Source organism: Heptranchias perlo, chromosome 25, assembly GCF_035084215.1.
Source record: "Heptranchias perlo isolate sHepPer1 chromosome 25, sHepPer1.hap1, whole genome shotgun sequence".
Classification (NCBI taxonomy): Eukaryota; Metazoa; Chordata; class Chondrichthyes; order Hexanchiformes; family Hexanchidae; genus Heptranchias; species Heptranchias perlo.
The window spans coordinates 46,327,527-46,351,010 of NC_090349.1; the positions used below are offsets into that span (position 1 = coordinate 46,327,527).

The following is a 23,484-nucleotide window of genomic DNA, read 5'->3' on the forward strand; positions in this document are numbered from 1 at the left end:
GACCTTATGATGGAGGGAAGATCATTGATGAAGCAGCTGAAGATGGTTGGGTCTAGGACACTGCCCTGAGGAACTCCTGCAGCAATGTCCTGGGGCTGAGATGATTGGCCTCCAACAACCACTGCCATCTTCCTTTGTGCTAGGTATGACTCCAGCCACTGGAGAGTTTTCCCCCTGATTCCAATTGACTTCAATTTTACACGGGCTCGTTGGTGCCACACTCGGTCAAATGCTGCCTTGATGTCAAGGGCAGTCACTCTCACCTCTGGAATTCAGCTCTTTTGTCCATGTTGGAGTGGGTGCAGATGAGATTTACTATAATGGTGCTAGGGACTTCAGTTATGTGGAGAGACTGGAGAAACTGGGGTTGTTCTCCTTAGAACAGAGAAGGTTAAGGGGAGATTTGATAGAGGTGTTCAAAATCATGAACACTTTTGACAGAGGAGAAACTGTTTCCAGAGGTAGACGAGAGTGACCAGAGGACAATGTATTGTATTCCAGCACAATATGTAACCTCATGGCCCAGCATATTCCTCACTCTACCATTACCAACAAGCCAGGGGATCAACCCTGGTTCAATGAGGAGTGTGGAAGAGCATGCCATGAGCAGCACCAGGTGTACCTAAAAATGAGGTGCCAACCTGGTGAAGTTACAACACAGGACTACATGCATGCTAAACAGCGGAAGCAACATGCTATAGACAGAGCTAGGCGATTCCACTGGATAAAACTGCACCAATAGTTAAGAGCCCATAATTCTTCTAGCTTTCCTCAACAAACTCTTAGAAAGATACCATCTTCTTGATATGCGAAAAACATTGTGCATTATACAGTGCCTTTAATGTAGAAACATCTCCCATGGCACTTCACAGAGATATGAGGATAAATGGAACGAGCCATAGGAAAATTGGGAGATTAAGCACTGTTTACAGCACCTTGCTAAATTCCATTCAGAGCACCACGTTGAACAGAGGTTTGAAAGTTGCTCAGTTATAAGGATGCTTTTCCTTTAAAGTTCAAAATTGTTTTTGAAGGTGGTATTTCCCATCAAGTTCGATTACATTGAGCATTAAAGTAACAATGGTGCATTTCTCCACAACAACGAAGCCAATCGTAAACCAAGTTTACAATGGAGCTCCATTTGCTTGACAATTATTGAATCAGGGGACTATATATTTCCAGCAGGTAACTCACTAAACCTGGCATACTCATACCTTCCTGGCAAGGGTGCTGGTCATAGAATTAGCATTGAAAATACTCCTTCCCCTTCAAAGGTACTCTTTAACCTGACTAGTTCTCGATGAAAGCTTTCTGGTGTAGTGATAAAGTCATTTCAGCTTTTTAATGCAACACTTGGAAATCATTTTGGAACTGGATTTTAAAAGACATACCTACAAGACAGACGTCAAACAAGCTGAAAGCTCTATTTTCATGACATCACTTTCCCCAGAAAAGGACAGTGACTCATGTGTATCTCTTACACGGCACTTGCATGAATCGATGCTACCAGGAGAAATCAACAGAGCCTGTGAAACACACCCAGAAACAAATTCAGTTCAGGCTAGGATCTGAACCCGAGCATTCTGAAGACTGAACACCATAGCTATTGGGCACTCCTTTTATGACAATGTTTAGGAGAGATGGAGAAAGGGAAAGAGAAAAATGCAGAGAAAAAAAATCTGCATGTTATAAACAGAATTTAATAAAGGTCAAATTAAAAATACATTCGGCAATTTTGCAAATACAAGACTCGGCCAACATGAATCTCAGTACAGAAGTGCACATTACGCATCAAAAAGGGCCCAGGTTTGTGCTGAGTTCATGGATCCTGGTTCCAGTATGGACACTACAATTGTCCCCAGCAGCTCTGGGTTAGGGAAGGAGGGGGAAAGGAAAACAATCAGAACTCCTCTCCTAATCACTGGCCAGTGGCCCAGTTGGAACCTGTATGTGTAGATGTTAAGTCCAGAGAGGATCTGGTTCAAATCTGACGCCCTTTGTAGTAGAACAGCTTTTTATTCACTATCCAAGCTCCTACTTGAAGAATGGCTACTTGAATGAGCTACTGGAATACCGCAAGGACCCCAGGAACTGGATATCAGCACTGCTTTCAGGACATAAGCAAAAAAAAACCCCCTGCAAATACGACCTGAATCAATTGCAGTATCTTCACTGTAAGCTTGCACACCGTTCTTTATTATGTGCTACATGTTCAACCACATTATGGTAACAAATTGGTATCCCATGCTGTAATTAGCTTTCATGTTCACAGAACATGACCCTGAATAAATTTATCATTGACTTGGTTTTGTTCTGAAATCCAGTCTACTGGTTTGTGGATGTACTTTAATGGATCATTGGTATCCTGTTCCTCATTTCTTGCCTGAGTGAAGCAATCGACTGCTGTGTATTATAAAAAGAGATTCTAAAATAACTTGCCACACTCAAAGCAAACATCAACAGGACAAGCATTTTTTAAAAATAAAACATCCCATTTGATCCCCAGTCTCCTCCTGAATTAGCTGATCTCAGCCACTGTGCCAGTAAGGGTGCTACAAATGGAAGAGGACAAAAAACGTCCAAGGTGCCTGCTTCTGAAAAATCTTGTATCTGCATGTTCTTCCTGTAAACTACTTCTCTTACAAATTCCTATGTCCACATTTATAATGGAAACTGCCTATATAAACTATGGATTCAATAGGGTAGATGCCATTTCCCCTGGCAGGAGAATCCAGAACAAGGGGGCATCATCTTAAAATTAGAGCTAGGCCATTCAGGAATGAAATCACTTCCTCACACAACGAGTGGTGGAAATCTGGAATTCTCTCCCCCAAAAGGCTGTGGATGTGGGGGGTCAATTGAAATTTTCAATTCAGTTCGATAGATTTTGTTGGGTAAGGATATCAAGGGATACGGATCGAAGGCAGGTAAATGGAGTTGATGTACAGATCAGCCATGATCTAACTGAATGATGGAACAGGCTCGAGGGGCTGATTGGTGGACTCTTCTTCCTATATTTCTATGTCCTACTTTGTAATTACACCTTTCTGCCGGTGGTGACACTGTAACTCAGTTTTGCATGTCGCAGCCCTTCAGCCTATACTGCAGGCAAACTCCAATGCTCAAACCAACTCTGTTTCCCTGCTCCCCAAATTGCCCTAAGTGTTGCCATTTAAGAACAAATTGCATTTATATACTGCCTTTAATGTAGAAAAGCACCCCAAGTTGCGTTAGAGGTGTGAGGAAAATAGTGGTGCTGAGCCAAAGGTGATTACAAGGAGCGACCAAAAGGTTGACTCAGAAGGTGGGTTTTAAGGAAATTGGAGAAACAGAAAGGGCTGGGAAGGGAATGGGACTTAAGACGGCTAAAGGCATGGCCACAAATAGCAGGAGTGAAGAAAGGTGGGATGCACAACAGGCCAGCATCTGAGGAATTGAGAGTTCAAGGATGGGTGTGGTTGTAGGGCTGGAGAAGGTTACAGAGATAGGGAGGGACGAGGCATGGAGGGATTTAAGCAGAACGATGAGAAATTTTAATTTGAGTCACTAGGCCACCAGTAGCCAATGTAGGTCAGCGAGGCAACAAGCAATGATATAAAGTCAAAGTACAACAAGAAAATAAGGACCGAATTACATCAGCGTGTCCTCCAATTATCCCTCACTACAAGACAGGAGCTAGCCTTTGCTTCAGTGGTAGCATTCCCACCGCGGAGTCAGAAGGTGCAGGGTTCAAATCCTCAGTCCGGGCAGTCACGGCGAGCGGAGGCCGGAGCGCGGGGCAGTCGCGGCGAGCGGAGGCCGGAGCTCCGGGCAGTCGCGGCGAGTGGAGGCCGGAGCGCGGGGCAGTCGCGGCGAGCGGAGGCCGGAGCTCCGGGCAGTCGCGGCGAGCCGAGGCCCGAGCTCCGGGCAGTCGCGGCGAGCGGAGGCCGGAGCTCCGGGCAGTCACGGCGAGCCGAGGCCGGAGCTCCGGGCAGTCGCAGCGAGCCGAGGCCGGAGCTCCGGGCAGTCGCGGCGAGCGGAGGCCGGAGCTCCGGGCAGTCGCAGCGAGTGGAGGCCGGAGCTCCGGGCAGTCCAAATAGCAAGAAATACAAAAACAGATTGTAAGAGCTTCCACAAGTATGAAAAAAGGAAGAGAGCAGCAAAAATAAACGTTGGTCCCTTAGAGGCTGAGACGGGGAAATTATAATGGGGAATAAGGAAATGGCAGAGACGTTAAATAAATATTTTGTATCAGTCTTCACAGTAGAAGACACAAAAAGCATACCAGAAATAGTGAGGAACAAAGGGTCTAATGAGAGTGAGGAACTTAAAGAAATTAATATCAGTCGAGAAAAAGTACTGGAGAATCTAATGGACCTAAAAGCTGATAAATCCCCATGACCTGATGGCCTACATCCTAAGGTTCTAAAAGGGGTGGCTGCAGAGAAAGTGGAAAGTTGGTTATAATCTTCCAAAATTCTCTTGATTCGACAATGGTCCCGGCGGATTGGAAGGTAACAAATGTAACCCTGCTGTTCAAGAAAGGAGGGAGAGAGAAAATAGGGAACTACAGGCCAGTTAGCCTGACATCAGTTGTCAGGAAAATGCTGGAATCCATTATTAAGAAAGAGGTAACAAGTTAACACGGTTTTATGAAAGGAAAATCGTGTTTGACAAATTTATTATGAGTTTTTTGAGGATGTAACTGGCAGGGAAGATAAAGTGGAACCAGTGGATGTAGCATATTTGGATTTTCAAAATGCATTCGATAAGGTGCCACATAAAAGGTTGTTACACAAGATAAGGGCTCACGGGGTTGGGGGTAATATATTAGCATGGATAGAGGATTGATTAATGGACAGAAAAGAGAGTAGGGATAAACGGGTCATTCTCAGGTTGGCAGGCTGTAACTAGTGGGGTGCCGCAAGGATCAGTGCTTGGGCCTCAGCTATTTACAATCTATATTTATGATTTAGATGAAGGGACCGAGTGTAATGTGTCCAAGTTTGCTGACGATACAAAGCCAGGTGGGAAAGTAAGCTGTGAGGAGGACACAAAAAGTCTGCAAAGGGATATAGACAGGTTAAGTGAGTGGGTGAGAAGGCGGCAGATGGAGTATAATGTGGGGAAATGTGAGGTTATTCACTTTGGTAGGAAGAATAGAAAAACAGAATATTTTTTAAATGGTGAGAAACTTTAAATATTGGTGTTCAGAGAGATCCAAAGGCGATGTGAGGAAAAACATTTTTACGCAGCGAGTAGTTATGATCGGCAATGCGCTGCCTGAAAGTGTGGTGGATTCAGATTCAATCGTGGCTTTCAAAAAGGAATTGGATAAATATTTGAAGGCGTTGAAACACACAAGATTCTGAGGGGGCTTGACACAGTAGATGCTGAGAGGTTGTTTCCCCTGGCTGGAGAGTCTAGAACTAGGAGGCATAGTCTCAGGATAAGGGGTCAGCCATTTAAGACTGAGATGATAGGGAATTTCTTCACAGAGTTGTGAATCTTTGGAATTCTCTACCCCAGAGGGCTGTGGATGCTGAGTCGTTGAATATCTTCAAGGCTGAGATCGATAAGAGTGTTGGATGCTAGGGGAATCAAGGATATGGGGATCAAGCGGGAAAGTGGAGTTGAGGTCGAAGGTCAGCCATGGTTTTATAGATTGGCGGAGCAGGCTCGAGGGGTTGTATGGTCTACTCCTGCTTCTGTTTCTTGTGTTCTTATGTCCCGAAGAGTAGAGACTGGAGCTCTGGCTCGGAATTCTGGGTTGACATCCAGCGGGATACTCGTGGGTGACCCCCATCATCATGTGGGTCGTGGGAGCCCATAAAACCCTCTCGACCTATAGGACTGACCACCCTATTTGCTGGTAATAAAGTTGGTTACGGCCATGGAAGCAGCGTTCACGTCACGGCCTGTCAGACTGTTAATCAGCCTGTGAATCCTCCCACTACCTCAACTGTTCTCCAAAGAGAAAGTGTGAAGATACGAAAACAACGATAATCAGAAGACAACACTTGGTCCGGACTCTACGTGCACAAGACCTTAGAGGATCAACTGGTATATATTTAAAATTTTAAAACTCTCTCCAACTCTGAAGTAAAAATATCAAGCTGAAGTCAAGGCTTTTGAGAGGCGCTATGGCTTTGAAGTAAAAACTTTAAAATTCCTTGTATCCTTCACCATCCACATCCCCAAGCCTTCCCGAACCCTCTTCCTTATACATTCGCTTCTGAAAAATAAAACTCCTTTCCCCCTACCAAGTCAGTTCCAACTACATCTTCAAACTGCCATCTGCCTTGCCTTTGGCCCCGCGTTAGTCAAGATACTTCTGCAGCTGCTGATCTGCTCAACCACATCCTTTCCTCCATCTTTGATGCCTTTGTCCCCAGTAAAACCTTCTCTCTCCCATCCTGGTCGTTCTCCCTGCTATGGCCCCCATCTTTGCTCCCTGGTCATTAATCTCATTGTAGTTTGTGGTACCATGCTTTTTTAAAAAAAGTGTTCTCAATACGTGGGTGACGCTGGAAAGGCCGATTTTGCTGCCCATCCCTAGTTGTCCTGAGATAGTGACGGTGATCGTGGGCCTTTTTGAACCGCTACAGTCGATGTGATGATAGTGCTCCCACAATGGTGTTAGGCCAATGGCAATGAAGGAGCAGCGACACGTGTCCAAGTCAGGATGGTGTGGAATTTGGAGATGATGGCGTTCCCACGACATTGATGCTCTTGATGCACTAGTCCAAGGTTTAAACCCCTCCCCCCATCCCAGTGGATTTGACTTATGAGCATCCAGGAAATTCCATACTTACTGGATTCTTATATAGCAGAGTGCACAACAAACAGTAAATTTATGTCATCACATTATTCACTGCATCTGTTATGAATTTTTCCCCCCAAAAAACTTTATTGGAGAATATTAAAAATGTAAACAAACCCACTCCCCCAATAGTCAAGTGGATAAAGGAACGTCCTGGAGTAGCACTAAGTCAGGCTCATCCGATGGTCCCAGCTTCTGTGGAATTCTCTACCACAGAAGGCAGTGGAGGCCAAGTCATTAGATGTATTCAAGAAGGAGATAGATATATTTCTTAATGCTGATGGGATCAAGGGATATGGGGAAAAAGCGAGAACAGGGTACTGAGTTAGACGATCAGCCATGATCATTTTGAATGGCGGAGCAGGCCCGAGGGCCAAGTGGCCTACTCCTGCTCCTATTTTCTATGTTTCTATGCTTCACTTCTTACCCAGTGTTGAGTCATCTGATTTAAGCAGTTGGGATGCTACAATTGGCTTAGACTAAGGAGTGAAAAACAAATCAGCTGAAACTCCCTCTGCTGGTCACTTCCAGTGATCCTTACAGGAAAGTGTGCATGTGGACGTCAAGGGAGAACAGGGTCAAGCTTGGCTGCGATGCCTCTACAGTCAAACAGCCTGCCAAAACTAGGTCCATACATGCAGAATGGGCACCTGGATGAGTCACCAAATGAAGACATTGCTTTTAGTACCATACCCCAGTTAGAGTCACAGCCTCAGGAGAGCAGGGGAGAAAGTTTTTTTTAAAAAAAAAGATAAACAATCTAATTTTTTCACAATCTGGGAAACAGTTAATGCTGCAATAAACTATAAACTGAACGGACTGATTAACCTTTTCTCATTAATTGATCCTTTCTTAAGTTTTTACTCTCCCAATGTAGATGGGTCTGGTTTGGGCATACAATTCAAAATTAGGTAGTTGTCATTTTGGAAGGATCAAAGAAGGTGGACAACATCCATATCTACAAAAAAATATTCTTACACAGTTTTAACAGGGATGATCACAGAAAAGCTTTCTATAAACACTGTCCTTTACTGCAGTCCAAAGCAGCCTTCAGCATTGAACATTGTTCACAATCACCTCCTGTTTTTTTATCCCCTTTTCGTCTGCTAAAGCAGTGCTGCCCAATAGAATCGCTGACCAGCTACGGTGTTGCTACGGTGACACCGCTATAGCCACATGCACTAATTTAAGTCGAAAATGCCTTGCACACAATCCAGGTAAATGTACTTCACACGTGGATATTTACTGAACAAACATCTATCACCATTCAGCAACCAAGGAAATAAAACACACCACGATCAAAAAACACTCACACACTCTGATTTACATCTTACCATTTAATCAACAAACACACAAAAGGTTAAAGTTCACATGCATACAGTATTACATACAAATACAAGCATTGAGATCATAGGCCCAAGGAATGTCTATTACTCATTTTTTATTTACTAATTAGAAATGCAATTAGCCACATCTGGATTCCCAATTAGCCACATGTGGCTGGTGGCTAACGTATTGAACACTGCAAGTATCCTCCATCACCCAGCAGGCTAGGACAGTCTGGGTCATGGGCTTCATAATCAGCATCAGTGCTGTTTCATGATGAGCCCCAGTGTCCTGCTTCAGGATTACTGACTATATTTCTATGGGAGGATCTTGGCTTAATTTAATAATACCATTAAGTTAAATGTAGCTCTCAAGGAGCTGAATTCACAGAAGAGCTGGGAAATGTAAATGAGAATTCAGTCAAACCATCTGAATCAGTGTTCTCTACACAATGGGAATTAGTTTAGGGGTTCCAGTGAACGTTCATGACTATTAACATAGGGATGACCTATTCACTGAGCCCGCATGGGGTGTGTGCTGAGAATGTGGGGAGAGGAAAAGACAAAACTATTCAGTTTGATGGACAGGCCCGTTGGTGAATCACTGAATGGGGAAGAAGTTGGAGGGACAGCCCACCCACTTCCTGTGCTCAAAAGAAACAGAGAAAAATCCATGTTCAGAAAGGAAGCCTAACCTGGCGAGGGAAAACTCGCTCAACTTAAGCTCAGGGCTGACCATAATCAGAAAGCTGATCAGTAAAAGTTAAGCTAGCCCATTAACCTGGGATAGTGTGGTATGGATTATTAGATTTTTCTTATTCACAGGGTGGAGGGTTGAAGTTAAGTAAGTGAGATTTGATTACAAGTATCACTCTGTACATTCACTTGCTGTTTATAACAAAAAGCAGCTTTTCAACTTAGCATCGCTCACTAAAGTGTTTTCAGTCCACCTACTGAGAGGTTGGAGCAGTGCAAGTGAAGGCACATGCGAAAGACGTGGGGGTCGATTTTAGGAGGGAGGCGGGTTGGCAGCGGGGGGTCGATTTTAGGAGGGAGGCGGGTTGGCAGCGGGGGGTCGACTGGGCGCGTGGGTAACGCGCCCAGTGAATTCGGGGTGCTCCGCACGCGATCGCAGCCTGATTGAAGGTACTTACCTTGGCTTCCGGGTTTCGCGCTGGAAAGCTGCGCAGTGGGCGGACTGCACAGCCGCATCATAGGCTGTCAGCTGGGGGAGCCCTATTTAAAGGGGCAGTCCTCCACTGACTGATGCTGCAGAAAATAGCCAAAATTACAGCATGGAGCAGCCCAAGGGAAAGGCTGCTCCCAGGTTTAATGATGCCTCACTCACTCCAGGTCTTAGTGGATGGGATGAGGAGGAGGGGGAGGACAGAGATCTTCTCCCCGGCGGACGGGAAGAAGTGGCCTGCCTCTGCCACCATGGAGGACTGACTCGAGGTGGCAGAGGAGGTCACCAGCACCACCAACATATCGCGCACCTGCATACAGTGCAGGAGGCGCTTCAATGACCTCAGTAGGTCAGCCGAAGTGAGTACACTTACTCATCCCCCTACACTCCGTCTGCCACATCACCGCCCCCACCCCACATCTCCTTCTGCACTGCCAACACTGCTCTATCACATCACTCCTCACACCCACTCAAACCTCATCCTCATCTTGCCTGCACTTACTCACCTCGCCAGTACTCATCCCACCACTACCACTCAACCCAATCCTCATACAATCTCATGGCTCTCTCTCATACTCACCTTCTCATGCATCTCTTTCACGGTCAGCCTCACTCAACCTGCCACTACCTGTGCTGCAGCCACAGGGCATGGATCACATATGTGTTGTAGGAAGCGTAAGGCAAACGTGTTGTGAGCATGAAGGGGATGCACAAGGGTGTTTGAGGGTTTGTCATGGTTTTTACTTATATTTAATTTCTGATCAACTCACATTACATATTATATTGTCACCACTGCTGCCACGTCTTTGCAAATCTTGTCTGGTTTGTGCAATAATACCCTTTCCTAAGGATCACTATGAAGGCCCACAACTGATGCCATCCATTGTGTCACTGCAGAGTGGGTGTAGGTGTATTTGCAGGGCTCTTTTGTGCAGACGACTGAGAGACATCGGCGATGTCCCCGGTGGCACCCTAGAAGGATGCGGAGGAGAAGTTGTTGAGGGCAGTGGTGACTTTGACAGCGACAGGTGAGAAGATGGTGCTCGGGCCAGCCGGGAGCAGCTCGGCATGAAGGAGGCTGCAGATATCCACGACTACATGTCGAGTGACTCTAAGCCTCCGTGTGCACTGCTGCTCAGAGAGGTCCAGGAAGCTGACCCTGTGCCGAGAGTAGTGCCTTCTGCAACGCATCTCTCTCTGCGGTTGCCCTCCCTCCTGCTGTACAGGTGGATGTGTCACAGCACTGTGTTGTGGAGCTCCACGTGTCAGAGGTGGACGGCGTGGCCAACGAGGCTGGTGATGCTGTTTGTCCTCTGAGGAGGTCATGACTGCAGCTACGGCGGCCCCCATCCGGAAGATGTACATTTGAGGGGGTCCGCAAGATAGGTAAATGTGTCTGCACACCAGGGTTGAGGTTGCAAGTTTGTGAATTTTATTGTTAGGATGAGGGTGGTGGAGGCCAAACTTTGTCCAAAGTGACAGAGTGGCCTCCTGCAATCCCCCACCACCTGTCAAATAGACCTTTGCAGCTGCCACAGGCTGGTGACTGCAACACGTCCATTTCAACTGGGAGTGCTTCCCCCAGTACGGGAAACAGTCTCAGTTGAGTTGAAAATCTCACCCCTCCTAAAATATCATGTCAATCAGGTCTGCTAACGACCTGAACTATGTAAATAATCGGTTTAAGTGGGATTCTCCGGACCCGCCCCGGGAATCCCCGATTTTCGGAGCCCCCCCCGCCATGAACCCACTGGCTCGGAGGTCCGAAAATCGAGCCAATGGTGTCTAGTTTAGATCACAAGCGTGTTCTTTGTTACACATCGAGTTACAATACTGTATGCTTAGCTTTTGGGCAATATAGATGTACTCCTGAACAGAAGACACGGAGACCACTTACAGGAGTGACCAGCGCTGCTGAACCCAACAGAATATCTAAGGCAGACCCAAAATTTGTAACACTAGCTATTAGTTAGGGTTCTTTTATGGGTTGCCAGTATTTGCGGCTACACGCAAAGAGCTGTGTTGCAATGTAGCAACCCATTCAGCAAACAGTGAGAACTGGGGAAACTTGCCACCGGGTCATCAGTTCACAGTTCTTTGTTAAAATTCGAAGAGTTGACATTTGCTTATCAAGCTAGGTTACTCAATATCTGATACCCCTATTTAGTGACTTCCTTTCTCCAATATATTTAACATTTTTGTTTTTTATATTATGTATTACTCCAGGCCTCTGCTTGGTCCCTCCCTTCTGCCAACTCCAACTAGGAGCCTTTTGGCTGGACACTCCCTATGGCTTCAATGTTTTTTCTATATTGGGCTCCCAAAATTGCACACACTACTTGAACTCTGGCCTAACCATTGCCTTATCACTTCTTCACTTTTGTACCCTATGCTCCTGTTTATGAAACCGAAAATGTCACTGACCTTTTCATGGTTCTATCTATCTAGACTTCTACTTTCAGGGAATTACTTATTTCTACCCCTATGTCACCCTGTTCCTCCACACCATTCAGTGTTTTTCCCATTCAGTGTATCCTCCCATCCCTCCCAAAAGACATTATCTGACTCTTCCCCACATTAAATTGCATCAAAGAACTCCTGATGTTTTTTTTTTTAAAAGCTCTTCTGGCTGCTGGCCAACCCCTACTTTTGTGTCATCAGCAAATTTATACTGGCAGCGTAAATGCAATACTCAGAGCCTTTAGGAGACATTAACACTCGACATTTAGTGTCGGTGTGAAACGATTTCTCAGTGTAAAACTGGAGTAAAGACTCCACGGTGAAGCAAGGCGAGACGCCCTCTTCTATTGCTCTGTTGTCAGGTTAGGTCCTGACTCAGGTTGTATTTACACTATTACTGCAGTATCAGTGCAAAGTGGTTTTGATTCATACCAATGTTAACAGTTGTAGCATAATTGTGCCCTTAAACAGAAATACAAGCAGGAAGCTTGCAGTTATACTGCCGACTCAAAGTACCATCCAAGGAGACAAAGAACAGCACAGCTCCAAACCTAGGCACTCGAGTGAATACACAAAGTGCGACGTAGTGACCTCCTACTGACGGTATATTTTCTACTGATTAAAAAGAGCTGATAGGACAATTAGTTTTTTGCATTAGTTAAAAAAAAAACAGAAAGGAAGCTTACTATATATCTAATTTTTGAGTAGACAAAAGGTAGACTTCAAACTAGCTGCCGTTTTGAGGAGGCCAGTGAAAAGTAAAAACCATTAAGGAGACCAAGAGCTTTTATCCCACTTACAAGGAAACTGAACAGTGTTCAAGGCTGCCACAGTTAACTGTACTTTTGGTGTGAGCACTATGAAACCCTCAGTGCAACACTAGCACTAAAAATGCAGTTTCGTGGCAGCCAGAAGAAAGTGTAAATGATAAAAGATGTTCCTGAATTTAACCCTGGTAGTTGCTAGGAGCAAAGAAGATCTGGAGAAAGTTTATTTGGTTTTAATGGACACATCTGAGCTTTACAATGGCCTTGTATACATTCTCCAACAACCCTAATATAGCAAACAACAGTTAGAGCTGCATTTGAGCATCTGTATACAAGGAGCAGTTGTTGCAGTGAGATGAAAGGCAGTGAGCAGAGGTAGATAGATGGGCAGAGGGGGAGTTCAGTCTAGATGCTCTCTCAAACACTTACAGGCCAACTCGAGACAACGATAGAACCCTTGTGGAGGTTACCTGCTGCCCTCGGAGCCAGGTTTGTGGGGGAGGCAAGGAAGAGAGAAAGGGGGAGGGAGGCAATTTTAAATAATTAATCTTAATTTTGTAAATGTGATGAAAACAATTTGCATATTATGAACATTTGATAGGATTAGAGGGGTCATTAGGTCTGATGGCAATGCTTTTAAATTTTGATTATGTCTTTTTAATCAAGGTACATTGTCACTTTGGATGAGCAATAACATCTTTTTTGCTTAAAAAAAACAAGAAAAATTTATTAGTTTTACTGATACATGAAGGGCTGGCCTAACTCAGTGTACTAGTTATGGAATATGATTTTATAAGTAATACATCAAGTTGACATAAATATATTGGACTTCATATGACCTCAGGATAAGTATGAAGCTGCTTTATGGTTTGCTTTGTGATGCAGGCTTATAAACACAAGAACAAGCACTGGGCTGAACATTACTTTCAGGCATAAAACTGTTTTATTTAAAGGCTATAGGAGTTGCAACCACGCACTGTTCTCAATGTAGAGTAAGAAACAACACTTCCACCATTCAGACTTTTCAAATAGTTCCTTAGAGATGGAAAATACTTCAGATTTTTTTTTAGATTGTATATGAATATGAAATATATTATATAATTTATAAAACTGAACTATGGATGATATTTAGCAGTATTCAAACAGTTATACAAGGCAGCATGCCAAACTGCAAAATTGTTACTTTTGAGGTAAACAAATTACAGCATTTGATGGAAAATAAACATGTCACAGCCATAGGTTTCTCTTCCTCCAGATTTAATGGAAATTTGGATTTTTGACGGCAGTGACTAATTTGCAGTGTTATTAAGCTAGGTGGCACAATTAAAAATCACTAGAGCTTTATTGATTTGATTCATGTCCAGGCCCAGCTTGAATACTCCATATTAAAAGAAAATGATTGTGTCTTACAATAGGACCTAACTATGTGAGAGATCATTCACTGGCCTGCTCTCACCAGCAATATCCACCACTTTGGAATTAGAAATTTCTGGAGGGTGGAATTCGGGCGGAGGCCATCGACAAAACAGAGTCTAGAGGTGACAGAAGGGTGGATAAGGGTTTCTGCTGTGGCGGGTTGGTGGTCGGGGGTGGGGGGCGGAGAGGAACAAAGCAGCAATGTGGCGACTTCACGTGAGTGGGTTTGGTGCAGGATAGGACATCAGGTTGGTAACTCAGCTCTGGATCAAGCAGGTCATCAAGGTTGAGCACAGTCTGGTTCAGCCTGAGTGAGCAGCCAGCAAGGGCAATGGAGTCAGTCGAAAGGGAGTGAAGTATTCGGTGGGGCTAAAAACGAAGGCTTCAGTCTTGCCGATGTTCCTCACGCTGCTTTACTGTCAGACAAGCAGACTGACAGTAAAGCAGTTTGGTGTGTGTGGGCGCGGGGTGGGAAGGGGAGGGAAAGAGAGATTGGTGGAGAGGTGGAGCTGGTCCTTACCAGCATATGATGTGGAGATGCCGGTGATGGACTGGGGTTGACAATTTTAAACAATTTTACAACACCAAGTTATAGTCCAGCAATTTTATTTTAAATTCACAAGCTTTCGGAGGCTTCCTCCTTCCTCAGGTGAACGATGTGGAAATGATCGTTCACCTGAGGAAGGAGGAAGCCTCCGAAAGCTTGTGAATTTAAAATAAAATTGCTGGACTATAACTTGGTGTTGTAAAATTGTTTACACTTACCAGCATACACATGGAAGCTGACTTTGTGTCCAATGGATCACATTAAGAAGTAGTGACATATAGATCACAAAGTGGAGAATCAGAGGGTGGATTCTGTGGGAACTGCAGAGGTAAATATTGGAGAAGCTGTTGACGGAGATGCGCTGGCTGCATTGAGATAGGTGGGGGTAATCCAAGCAAAGGGCAATGCCATGCTGCTCGGTAAATCACTATGTTTTCTCTCTCTACCCCTGCCACAGCTCTAGTAACTTTTTTCAAACAAATCCAGAATCAAATGCTTTAATATGAAAGTGCAGCCAGCCTCTTAGCCATTGTTTAAGCCAGCCACAAGCAGTTTGGAGACAGGTTTCCTGTACATGTGTTCTTCAGAAAAAATTGCAGGGGAAAATGCAGCTTTAGATTATAATTGTAGCACTAGCCTCCTCACCTAAATCAATTCCTACTTAAGAGTTTATTTTGCAGTTTCAATGTAATTACTTCTCCTGTATGCAGCTTATTATATTTTATTGTAATCTACTCTGCATTTCATACCATGTCTTGATATCCTTGAATGCCAAAAAGGACATTAATAAATATATTGACCTTCCACACTCCCACATTAAGAAGTCTTCCTTTGATTTCCCCTTCTGACCTCTATTCTCTATTAACATGATAAAGGGATTTGATAGGGTGGATAGAAAAACTATTTTCTCTGGTGGGGGAATCCAGGACAAGGGGGCACAATCTTAAAATTAGAGCTAGGCCATTCAGGAGTGAAATCAGAAAGCACTTTTTCACACAAAGAGTAGAGCAAATCTGGAAAACTCTCCCTCAAAAGGCTTTGGATGCTGGGGGTCAATTGAAATTTTCAAGACTAAGATAGGTAGATTTTTGTTGGGTAAGGGTATCGAGGGATATGGAGCCAAGGCGGGTAAGTGGAGTTGAGCGACAGATCATCCATGATCTGACTGAATGGCAGAACAGACTCAAGGGGCTGAATAGCCTACTCATGTTCCTAATTTTCCTATTTTGTTTACTTTGCATGCACATTTTACCAAATAGTTTAAAGTTTCTTCTGTAAAAACGTTTAAAAGAAGTTACATTATTTGTGGGTGCCAATTGCTATTGAATAATAAGCCAGTATTGCTATTAAATAATAAGCAGTATGACAAAGACAAAGCAACCCGCTTGATTGGCACCCCATACACCACCCTAAACATCCACTCCCTTCACCACCGATGCACAGTGGCTGCAGTGTGTACCATCCACAGGATGCACTGCAGCATCTCGCCAAGGCTTCTTCGACAGCACCTCCCAAACCAGCGACCTCTACCACCTAGAAGGACACATGGGAACACCACCACCTGCATGTTCCGCTCCAAGTCACACACCATCCCGACTTGGAAACATATCGCCGTTCCTTCATCGTCGCTGGGTAAAAATCCTGGAACTCCCTTCCTAACAGCACTGTAGGAGAACCTTCACCACAAGGACTGCAGCGGTTCAAGAAGGCGGCTCACCAACACTTTCTCAAGGGCAATTAGGGATGGGCAATAAATGCTGGCCTCGCCAGCAACGCCCACATCCCATGAACGAATAAAAAAAAGTGTGAACTTACCCGCAATTTGCTCTATTGTAAACTCCATATAAACTTCTGTTATGTAGAATTTTTGTTTGAAAGGTGCTTTCGATGCAACAGATTTCTGAAGGATTTATCTGCATTATTTGCTGCTAAAGCTTCCTTTGGTACATTAATTACAGCCACAGCAGGCCTGAAGTTTGGCAGCCACATCCCTCGAGAATGTAAATTATCCCTTCCCAAGCTGTGTTACACTAAACCTTTTAAAATTCTACTGTAGGATTTTGTTAAATCATATAAAGTACTATAAGTGGGATTCACAATTGTTTAAGGATTACTTGCAAATATTAGCAGAACTAGAGCTTTTTGAACACATTCGCCACAGGATGCAGGCAATAGATTTTTTCATATTTAATAATTATTTTTTTAAAAAGCATGGTTTCTAGCTCTATAGAAAAGCCAAAAGTATAACAAGAATTACTGTACATTATTGTGAAATAATCAGAGCCTCCTTTCCAAAAGCATGTAGAATTTAAAATGATCTCTCTCCATTATACACCTTAACACATTTTTCAAGTTTGTGTTGCTATAAATTCAAACTTCATTTATGCAGCACCATCCTCTCATTGTCAACTTACCAACTGGTTGGTAAGATGCACAGAGACACAATCAAACCACAAATTCAGCATGTAGATAAGATCTGTAAAAAACATTCATACGTATTTCCTCTGCAGCATTTCGGGCATTTTCTGATTTTGTTTCAATAATTTAAACTGCATCCAAATGTGATACTCGATACTCGCCAGTGTCGGATTGGTAGTTTTGGTGGGGAAAAATTGAACGATATTATTGCTCAGTTTTCTGCTGCTAACTTGTTTTTCCTCGATATTTATTGACTGAATCAAACTACTTCTGATTCATTCACGTGTTTAAGTATAAGTGTTTAACACACACACACACACACACACACACACAGCTTCATGTAGCAATTATAATGATTAGGAAGCTATTTTAAGTCAGAAAAACACTAATTTTAATTACACTTAATGTTATTTATCCAAGAACATTGTAATTTTCAACAGGAAGCCTAGCTCAACTGTGCAGATGAAATTACAGTACAGTAGCTAGAGAAAAACCTTAAATCAGTATAGTGTTTCTGTCTGTACCAGTAAATTACTGGACCATAGAATCTCATCATGCTTTGCTAACTACCCTATATGTAGCCTGTTCTATACTAAGACTGAATTAGTTAATACAGCTTTCTGAACACAACTGCGAACAGTAGAGATAAGACGATGTTACTGTGCAGAACAGAAGTCTGGAGTTACTAATCTTGTGTAGCTCTACAGTGTGTGCTCCTTCTCCTCCTTCACCACAAGACATCCATCAAGTTGACAAGGAAAACTGTAGATCTTCAGAGTACAACTACTTACCCTGATTGTATGCAACTTTCACTCGGTTTCAAGACGCAAGGAGGAAGTCAGAGAGGCATCACTGGCTTATCGACGTCACAACAGCTCCCTCATATACATCGTAAGTGGCTAAGGAAATAAACCCAGACAACATGGTTACTGCTGTTTACTTTTACTGTGGGGAACACTTATATAATTAAATAAACACAACTTTCCTCCCTCGGTATGCGCTTGGAGCAGTACCAATCCAATCAACCTCTCTCCCAGGTGCCATCTCAAGCGGAGCCAGGAGGTCCAGAACCTCAGTGTGCCCCTTGACCTCGAGTTAAACTTTCTCCCTCACACCAGTTCCGTTACCAAGACCACCATCTTCCATCTCCACCACGGTGTATGTTTTGCCGCACCTTGCGCCCACCATTGCCTAAACCCTAATTTGTGCCTTTAATCACCTCAATCCCAACTTCTCAAAAGCCTCCACAATGTAAAAGGTTGTTAAGCAAGATAAGGGCTCACGGGGTTGGGGGTAATATATTAGCATGGATAGAGGATTGGTTAAAAGACAGAAAACAGAGAGTAGGAATAAACGGGTCATTTTCAGCTTGGCAGGCTGTAACTAGTGGGGTGCCGCAAGGATCAGTGCTTGGGCCTCAGCTATTTACAATCTATATTAATGACTTAGATGAAGGGACCGAGTGTAATGTATCCAAGTTTGCTGATGATACAAAGCTAGGTGCGACACCAAGAGTCTGCAAAGGGATATAGACAGGTTAAGTGAGTGGGCAAGAAGGTGGCAGATGGAGTATAATGTGGGGAAATGTGAGGTTATTCACATTGGTAGGAAGAATAGAAAAGCAGAATATTTTTTAAAAGGTAAGAAGCTATTAAATGTTGGTGTTCAAAGAGATCTGGGTGTCCTCATATAAGAAACACAAAGTTGGCATGTAGGTACAGCAAGCAATTAGGAAGGCAAATGGCATGTTGCCTTTATTGCAAGGGGGTTGGAGTGTAAGAATAAGGAAGTCTTGCTGCAATTGTACAGGGCTTTGGTGAGACTACAACTGGAGTACTGTGTACAGTTTTGGTCGCCTTATCTAAGGAAGGATATACTTGCTTTAGAGGCTGTCCAGTGAAGGTTCACTAGATTGATTCCTGAGATGAGGGGTTGTCCTATGATGAGACATTGAGTAAAATGGGCCGATATTCTCTTGACAGGGCAGATGCTGAGAGGTTGTTTCCCCTGGCTGGAGTGTCTAGAACTAGGAGGCATAGTCTCAGGATAAGGGGTCGGCCATTCAAGACTGAGATGAGGAAGAATTTCTTCACTCAAAGGGTTGTGAATCTTTGGAATTTTCTACCCCAAAGAGCTGTGGATGCTGAGTCGTTGTGTATATTCAAAGCTGAGATAGAAAGATTTTTGGACTCTAGGGGAATCAAAAGGATATGGGGATCAGGCTGGAAAGTGGAGTTGAGGTCAAAGGTCAGCCATGATCTTATTGAATGGCAGAGCAGGCTCATAATTCTTATGTTCTTACAAGTCTCTCAGAGCGCCACAGCCCATGGCCTCTTCCACTCCAAACTCCCTCATCTTTGCCAATTTCCAGTTCTCCCTGCCCCAGTAAATTGACTTCAATATCCTTGTCCTTACATTAAAATCCCTTCATGGGCCTCATCTTTCCCTACCTTAGTGAGTTCTTCCAGCCAATTGTTCCACAGGCACACTCCACTCCTGATACCAAGTTATTCCCATTACCTATTTCCTACACTCTACCATTCATTCCGCCACTATGTCCCTGGTCTCTGGAAGTCTCTCCTAGATCCCTCTTCCTAGGCAGCTCTCTTCCTCCACTTTCAATAACCTCCCAAAACCCTTCTCTTGAACTGTACTTCTGCACCCACCACCCCCTCCCCAACCTTCTTAGTTTCCCCTTCTGCTCGACATTCATTCTTTTCCTTGTCTCCCAATGTGTGAGGAGAGCTGTAGGACTGAAGGTACCCAGCTGTTATAGAATAGAATTGTTGCACTGGAATTTATTTTCAGAGAATTACTTTTCTGCATGGAGGGTAGGGGGAGGAAAAACTTCAAAAAAAATTTTTTTGAATCAATAGTTGAAGCCAAAGTATTGAAGATTACATGGTGAGAAAGTAAGGAGCTCCTTCTGCTATGCAAATACATTTCTCCCTATGAAATAACAGACTAACACACGAGTGGGCATGCTTCTCTTCCTCTCCTGTGACTTGTACGTCATTGGCCAGTCACATTTGTGAAATGATTTTACTGAGGATGATTTATTTTAGAATGGCAGGTCACAAGATGTGCTTCTGATAGGTTTAGTTCCTCTGATCTGTACGGTAGCAGAGATGTGGTGTCTGTGGTATTGATGCTTTCACTACTCTGAGGTGGGGCTTCATACACTGGAGCCTGAGGGGCTGCACCACAGGGTGGGGGACGCATGTTCCCTAATCCTCTACAAACAGAAGTGGGTTCAGTGATCTCACTGTGGGGAAAACACTGAGCAGAAGCCCAATTCCTCACCTCTGCAATCGATTTTAGCAAGGCTTTTGACAAGGTCCCACATGGCAGACTGCTCAAAAAAGTAAAAGCCCATGGGATCGAAGGGAAAGTGGCTAGTTGGATTCAAAATTGGCTCAGTGGCAGGAAGCAAAGGGGAATGGTTTTTTGCAACTGGAAGGCTGTTTCCAGTGGGGTTCCGCAGGGCTCAGTACCAGGTCCCTTACTTTTTGTGGGTTTTTTTTATTCGTTCATGGAATGTGGGCGTCCCGGCAAGGCCAGCATTTATTGTCCATCCCTAATTGCCCTCGAGAACGTGGTGGTGAGCTGCCTTCTATATTAATGATTTGGACTTGAACATGGGGGGGGGGGGGGGGGCTTGATCAAGAAGTTTGCAGATGATACAAAAATTGGCCATGTAGTGGATAGTGAGCAGGAAAGCTGTAGACTGCAGGAAGATATCAATAGACTGGTCAGGTGGGCAGAAAAGTAGCAAATGGAATTCAATCCAGAGAAGTGTGAGGTAATGCATTTGGGGAGGGCAAACAAGACAAGGGAATACACAATAAATGGGAGGATACTGAGAAGTGTAGAGGAACAAAGGGACCTTGGAGTGCATGTCCACAGATCCCTGAAGGTAGCAGAACAGGTAGGGAAGGTGGTTAAAAAAGCATACGGGATTACTTTCCTTTATTAACCGAGGCATAGAATATAAAAGAGCAGGGGGGTTATGCTAGAACTGTATAAAACGCTAGTTAGGCCACAGCTTGAGTACTGCGTACAGTTCTGGTCACCACATTACAGGAAAGATGTGATTGCACCAGAGAGGGTACAGAGGAGATTTACGAGGATGTTGACAGGGCTAGAGAATTTTAGCTATGAGAAAAGATTGTATAGGGTGGGGTTGTTTTCTTTGGAACAAAGGAGGCTGAGGGGATATTTAGTTGAGGTTTAGAAAATTATGACGGGACTAGATAGTGTATAGGGAGGACCTATTTCCCTTAGCAGAGGGGTCAGTGACCAGGGGGCATAGATTTAAAGTCATGGGTAGAAGGATTAGAGGGGAGTTGAGAAGAAATCTTTTCACCCAGAGGGTGGTGGGGGTCTGGAACTCACTGCCTGAAAGGGTGGTAGAGGCAGAAACCCTCAACTCATTTAAAAAGTACTTGGATGTGCACCTGAAGTGCCGTAACCCACAGGGCTACGGACCAAGTGCTGAAAAGTGGGATTAAGCTGGATAGCTCTTTTTCAGCCAGCACAGACACGATGGGCCGAATGGCCTCCTTCTGTGCCGTAACTTTCTAAGATTCTAAACAAGCAAAAAAGAACACAACAGGGCAATTACTCCAGTTCTCGCACAAACACCTCTCAGCAGCCTCAAGTCGGGGCCTGGGCCAAGAAAACAAAAGACTGGCTGCCCAGGCCTGGGATGGCACAGCAAAAGGACAAGGACGAAGGAAAAAGGAAGTAAATACCCTAAAAAGAGGGAACTGAGACAAGAGTGTTATGCTGCAGTGCACCAATATGCAGCCCCAGTGGTAGGACCTAAGTTGAATGCAACACTCCACTGAGCTTTCTAGCACTACCATCAGTTGCCAGCAGGTATTCTGGGAGGCTGGCCAGACCTGGTTTGCTTTGATGAATACTCCACAACACAAAAACTCTACAGCACAAAAACTCACGGACTGACTTAAAAAAAAGTAATATCTTGCATTTCTATAGCGTCTTTCACAACCTCAGGATGTCCCAAAGTGTTTCACAGCCAAGGAAGTACTTTTGAAGTGCGGTCACTTCTGTAATGTAGGAAAACACGGCAGACAATTTGTGCACAGCAAGTCCCACAAACAGCAATGATATAAGTGACCATATAGTATGTTTTAGCGGTGTTGGTTGAAGGATAAATACTGACCAGGACTCCGGGAGGAACTCCCCTGCTCTTTTTCGAACAGTGCCACGGGATCTTTTACATTCACCTGAGAGCAGAAGGGACCTCGGTTTAACGTCTTATCTGAAAGACGGCACCTCTGGCAGCGCAGCACTCCTTCAGTACTGCACTGAAAGTGTCAGCCTGTATTATGTGCTCAAGTCTCTGGAGTGGGACTTGAACCCACAACCTGCTGTCTCAGAGGTAAGAATGTCATCTAAAATACTAACTATAGTGCAGAGTTTGAATGAAAGAGATCTGTTCTCCTTTGGAGCCTTTAAATGGCAATCGAGTATTGTTATAGATAATGTTACTGTGCCATCTCCATTATTTACGGTTTGTCCCTATTGCATGTGTTATTGGTATGGTGGTTAGTGAAACATTTGGAGAAATCTGGTAATACAGGTTCCAAAAACATCACAACACAACAAAGGGGAAAAAACAAGTGTGGAGAGATATAATTTTGATTCATTTTTAAAGAACCATCTGATTTTATGGAGAACATTGAGGAGAAAATGACAAAATAGTATTCAGTGCACATCTTTCTGGCTGCATCTTTGTCCTGGAAGTTAAACATCAGAGTATATACAGACAGTAAACAAAATACAGCAAGAAGTCTTAAGGTAATGCATTGACTGCAAACCCCAGTCCTCATCGCTCCAGGACTTTGTTCCATCCCACTGCTACAACCAGGTCCAGGACACTCCGCTCTTCCAACTTCCGCCAGGGTTGGGAAGTGTCTGTGTTGTGATGCACAAGACAACTGTGTGGGACAGGCTGGATGAACAAATAGGTCTTTTCCTGTCTGTCATTTTTTGCATGTTGTAACTGGCCTATTGTGTGCTCCGACTCCCCATTCCATTGGTGGCACAGCTTCCAACCATCATAGCCGTGCTCTCTCGAACTCCCTTTCCTAAACAGCCTCCTCTGCTTCCTACATCTTTCCCAATATTCAAAAGCCACCTTAGAATGTAGTTCTTCAAATATGCCTTCAGTCACTCCCCTAACTCTTGTATGATGTCCATTTCACCTCAACTGAAGCACCATGGGATATTTTTGTTACAGTAAAGGCACCATTTGAAGTTCATGTTGTTCCTGTACTACTGTAACACATGCAATGGGTTTATTAACGCAAATATACAGATTAATCAACTCTGAAATGGTTACATATTCTACACAATCTTGCCCCCAAATTCAGTTTTAGTCTCATTGTGTGTTACATAGAATCCACAGCATATCAACAGGCTATTGGTCTCAACTGTATTTGTACTCCACACAAGCCTCCTCCCTCTCCGATTTTTTTTAATGTTCATTCATGGGATGTGGGCGTCGCTGGTGAGGCTGGCATTTATTGCCCATC

At 44.0% G+C, this 23,484-nt stretch overlaps 1 protein-coding gene across 4 annotated transcripts in view; it reads right to left on the bottom strand.

Annotated features, from left to right (window-relative positions):
* Positions 1-23,484, bottom strand: part of LOC137342290 (membrane-associated phosphatidylinositol transfer protein 2) — a 354,330-nt gene that overhangs the window by 267,323 nt on the left and 63,523 nt on the right. For all 4 annotated transcript variants that reach the window (XM_068006206.1, XM_068006204.1, XM_068006207.1 and 1 more), the window contains exon 2: positions 17,713-17,820. The gene's annotated coding sequence lies outside the window, so the exon portion shown is untranslated. The remainder of the gene's footprint in view (positions 1-17,712; positions 17,821-23,484) is intronic.